General features: G+C 44.8%; 1 protein-coding gene across 1 annotated transcript in view; it reads left to right on the forward strand.

The window, feature by feature from the left end:
* casp7 (caspase 7, apoptosis-related cysteine peptidase) overlaps positions 1-5,287 on the forward strand; it is a 46,485-nt gene continuing 41,198 nt past the window's right edge. Inside the window, exon 1 of the mRNA XM_043712781.1 lies at positions 1-446. The gene's annotated coding sequence lies outside the window, so the exon portion shown is untranslated. The remainder of the gene's footprint in view (positions 447-5,287) is intronic.

A 5,287-nucleotide genomic window follows, 5' to 3' on the forward strand; every position in this document is an offset into this window, starting at 1 on the left:
CCTGTTGGCAGGGAAAGGGGGGGGAGGGGGAATTGGATTTTCTGCAAGTAGATTGTTGGTGATGAATTGGAAAATCCCTGATCGCCATGGATGTGTTCGGGACAATCCCGCACGGAAATGCACAGTGGAAACACCCTCTGAGCCCACAGTAACTTGATCCGTTCCGGGAACTCAGGGTGGGGAGAAAGAAGGGACTTAGCCACCGAGTCCTGAAATCGGAGTTGATGCTAATGCCGCAACTTTTTATTTTTGCCGAAGAATTTTCAAATCTCTGGATATTTCAGTGGGCGGGACTGGTCACTTGGAGCCTTCAGTTTCAGATCCAATCATTTCCTGGTCGCTTGATCTCGATACAATTTGTAGCATTTTCACCGGCCAACCAACTCTGAAGGGAGTTGCTTCCTGTTCCTTCGCTCTTGTGCCGCCTGTAATCGCTTAGGCCGAAGGTACGAGCAAAAGTTTTCTCTTTCTTTCCAGTGTTTAACTCGAGCTTGTATAAACAAAACACATTTTGTTTTTTAAAAAGAAGCAGATGAGAATTGTGCCAGTGCGTCCCACAGATGTTAATTCAGCCCTTAGACCATCATTTTCCGTTTGACGTGTTGATCTGTGAAAACAAATTCTTTCAAAATATATAACTGTGTAAAGAACGGAAACATTTTCGCAAGTAAATACAACACTGGAGCAATCATATGTTTTCTACAACGGGAGTTGGAAAACTCGGTGAAATTAATCTCCATCGATTTCTAACGTGCTTTCGGTTTCTAATCTTGTTTTCAGAGAAGTGTTCTGAGTATAGCTGTTTATTTAAATAACTGATTATGGAAGAATGGCTCATTGGAGCTGACCGATTGAGAGATGTGATTTAATTGAGTGGCGATTAGGGATGCACTCCTTTGGTTTTGGATTCATGTTTGTTAACCACAACATACTCCCCACTCCTAAAAGTTGGTTACACAACTTCTCCATCTCCTCCAAATAAAACTGAAAGAACACCGGATGATGTAAATCAGAAACAAAAACAGAAGTTGCTGGAAAAGTTCAGCAGGAACTCAGTTCTGAGGAAGGGTCAAGAGTGTGGTGCTGGAAAAGCACAGCGAGTCAGGCAGCATCTGAGGAGCAGGATATTCAATGTTTCGGGCAAAAGCCCTTCATCCGAAATGAGGCTGGGTGCCTTGCGGGTGGAGAGATAAATGGGTGGAGGGGAGAAGGTAGGTGAGAGTGCAGAAGGTGGCTAAAGGTGGGGATAAAAGTGATAGGTTCGAGGGGATGGTGGAGCGGATAGATGGGAAGGAAGATGGACAGATGATGAGGACGGTGCTGAGTTAGAAGGTTGGAACTGGGGTAAGGTGGGAGAGGGAGGGGAAATGAAGAAACTGAAGTCCACACTGATGCCATGGGGTTGGAGGGTCCCGAGGCAGGAGATGAGGTGTCCTTCCTCCAGGCATTGGGTGGTGAGGGAGTGGTGATGGAGGAGGCCCAGGACCTGCATGTCCTCGGCAGAGTGGGCAGGGGAGTTGTAATGTTCGGCCACAGGGTGATGGGTTTGGTTGGTGTAGGTGTCCCAGAGATGTTCTCTGGAGTGCTTTGCAAGAAGGCTTCTAGTGTCCCCAATGTAGAGGAGACCGCATTGGGAGCAATGGACACAGAAAATGACGTGTGGAAGTGCAGTGAAACTTTGATGGATGTGAAAGGCTCTCTTGTGCCTTAGGCAGAAGTGAATGAGGAGGTGTGGGCACAGGTTTTGCAATTCCTGCTGTGGCAGGGATAGATGCTGGGAGGAGAGGGTGGGTTGTTAGGGGACATGGCCCTAACAAGGTAGTCGCGGAGGGAGCAGATTTTACGGAAAGCTGATGGGATGGGGACGGAAACTTATCCCTGATGGTGGGGTCTGTTTGTAGGTGGCAGAAATGTCGGAGGATGATGCGATGTATACGAAGGTTGGGGAGGTGGAAGGTGAGGACTAGGGGGCTTCTCTGAGGAAGGGTCACCAGACCCAAAACGATAACTTTGATTTCTCTTCACAGATGCTGCCAGACCTGCTGAGCTTTTCCAAAAGTTTCTGTTTTTGTTTCTCCATCTACAGATCATTGCACTAAATATTAATAGAAAACAACTGTCCCCTTTAAGTATTAAAGTAAATTCCTTTTTTTTAAAAGAAAAACCCTCAGATGGCACTGATGAATTCCTGTTGCCTAACATACTCATTTTTGTAACTTGCAACTGAGTCCTAACGTAAATGAAATAAAAGTAAAATACTGCAGGTGTTGGAAACCTGATACAAATCAAGAATGCTGGAGAAACTCAGGTCTGGCTGTGTCTGTTGGCAGAGAAACACTCTTCTTCAGAACTGCAGTCAAAATATTAACTTTCTCTCCCAACTGATGTTGCCTGACCTGCTTATAAAGTCATAGAGACTTATCATGGAGACAGACCCTTTGGCCTAATATGTCCATGCTTCCCAGTTTTCCACAATTAATTTAGTCCCATTTGCCTGTGTTTGATTCATATCCTTCCATACTTATCCCATCCATATATCTGTCTAAATGTTTCTTAAAATACAAAATTGTACTCTCCTCCATCACCACCCCTAACAGCCTGTTCCAGGCACTCATCACCCTCTGTATGCCAAATTGCCCCTCTGGATCCTTTTGTATCTCTCATCTTAAACCTATTCCCTCTAGTCTTAGAGTCCCCTGCAATGGGGAAAAGCTATTGGCTATCTACCTTATCTATGCCTCTCATGTTATAAACCTCAAGGAAGGTCATCCCTCAGTCTCCTTCACTCCAGGTACAAAAAAAGTCCCAGCCTATTCAACCTCTTCTTATAATTCAAACCTTCCAGTCCAGTTAGCATCCTATTAAACCTTTTCTGTGCATTTTCTAGCTTAATAATATCCTTTCTATAGTAGGGCAACCAGAATTGCTCACAGTACTCCAAATGTGGCCTTACCAATGTCTTGTACAACTGCAACAAGATGTCCCAACTCCTGTACTCAGTGCTCTGATCAATGGAAGCAAGCATGCTGAAAGCCTCCTTCACCACCCTATCTACCTTTAACTCCACTTTCAAGGAGTTATGAACTTGGCCCCTTGGTCTCTTTGTTCTATAAGACTCCCCAGTGCTCTACCATTGACTGTGTATCTCCTGTCCTGGTTAGACCTATCAAAATGTAACATCTCGCATTTATCTAAATTAAACTGCATCTGCCTTTCCTCAGTCCGATGGCCCAGTTGATCAAGATCTCGCTGTATTCCCAGATAACCTCCTTTGCTGTCCAATTGTGGTGTCATCTGCAAACTTATTAACCATGCCTACTAAATTGTCATCCAAATCATTTATATAAGTGACGAATAACAGTGGACCCTGTACCAATCGCTGTTGCACAATGCTGGTCACAGGCCTCCAGTCTGAAAAGCAATCCTCTACCACCACCATCTGTCTTCTACCTTCAAGCCAATTTTGTTTCCAATTGGCTAGCTCTCCCAGAATCCCATGAGATTTAACCTTAGCAACCTACCATGCAGTACCTTTTCCAAGGCCTTGCTAAAGTCCATGTATGCAATGTCTACTGCACTGCCCTCATCTACTTTCTTGGTCACCTCTTCAAAAAAATTCAGTCAAATTTGAGAGATACAATTTCCCATGCGCAAAACCATGCTGACTATCCCAAATGCCTATAGCTCCTGTCTCTCAGAAACCTCTCTGACAACTTATCCCACCACAGATGTCAGGCTCACTGGTTGTAGTCCCCAGGCATTTCCCTGCAATCTTTCTTAAATAATGGCACAACATGAGCCACACTCCAATCTTTGGCCACTTTACCCTTGGCTGTCAATGATGCAAGTATCTCTGCTAGGGATCCCACGATTTCCTCCCTCGCTTCCCACAAAGTCCTGGAATACTTGAGTACACGTGACAATAAAACCTTATTCTAATTCTAATTTGTCAAGTCAAAGGGATTTATCTACCTTAATATGTTTTAAGACTTCCAGCACCTCCTCTTCTGTAATGTGGAGTTTCTCCTGCTGAGTTTCTCCAATGTTCTGTGTTTGTCATAGCACATGAGTATTGTAGAGTGTAAATTGAGTGTGTGGCACTGGAAAAGCACAGGAATGATGAAGAGCTTACGCTCAAAACGTCGATTCTCCTCCTCAGATGCTGCCTGACCAGCTGTGCTTTTCCAGCACCACACTCTCGACTCTGCATCTGCAGTCCCCACTTTCTCCTGTTGTAGAGTGTGGACATCTTGAAGCAGTCAAGTGTTGAAGACAACTTCATAATTAGTTTTTCAGCAGTCATTAAGTATTACAAGTTATTAATATGCTTTTTTTAAGGTCTCATAATGTTAAATAGCATATTTAAATTGGAACATGTGAGATGTAAGTTATTCAGTTCCATAGTGCTGTCTGTAATTATGATATTAGAAAATATGTTGTTGTGGTTCTGTTCGCCGAGCTGGGAATTTGTGTAGCAGACGTTTCGTCCCCTGTCTAGGTGACATCCTCAGTGCTTGGGAGCCTCCTGTGAAGCGCTTCTGTGATCTTTCCTCCGGCATTTATAGTGGTTTGAATCTGTCGCTTCCGGTTGTCATTTCCAGCTGTCAGCTGCAGTGGTCGGTATATTGGGTCCAGGTCGATGTGCTTATTGATTGAATCTGTGGATGAGTGCCATGCCTCTCGGAATTCCCTGGCTGTTCTTTGTTTGGCTTGTCCTATAATAGTAGTGGATGAGTGTTGACACTACTATTATAGGACAATATATAGGGGCATGATCATAGTTTGCACATGACAGAAGCATTGGCAGCATGTTTGTTAGCGAGGAAGATAACTGTAGATTGCAGGAAATTATCAATGGTTACTGCAGTGGACAGAAGAGTGATAAATGAAGTTCACTCTGGAGAAGTGAGTAAGAGTCACTGCCCTTGACATAGAAGCAACGTTTAACCAAGTATGGCATGAACAGCCTGAAGGAGAAAGTGAGGACTGCAGATGCTGGAGATCAGAGCTGAAAATGTGTTGCTGGAAAAGTGCAGCAGGTCAGGCAGCATCCTGGGAACAGGAGAATCGACGTTTCGGGCACAAGCCCTTCTTCAGGAATGAGGAAAGTTTGTCCAGCAGGCTAAGATAAAAGGTAGGGAGGAGGGACTTGGGGGAGGGGCGTCGGAAATGTGATAGGTGGAAAGAGGTCAAGGTGAGGGTGATAGGTCAGACGGGAGTGGGGGCGGAGAGGTCGGGAAGAAGATTGCAGGTTAGGAAGGCGGTGCTGAGTTCGATGGATTTGACT

Source organism: Chiloscyllium plagiosum, chromosome 22 (assembly GCF_004010195.1).
Source record: "Chiloscyllium plagiosum isolate BGI_BamShark_2017 chromosome 22, ASM401019v2, whole genome shotgun sequence".
Classification (NCBI taxonomy): Eukaryota; Metazoa; Chordata; class Chondrichthyes; order Orectolobiformes; family Hemiscylliidae; genus Chiloscyllium; species Chiloscyllium plagiosum.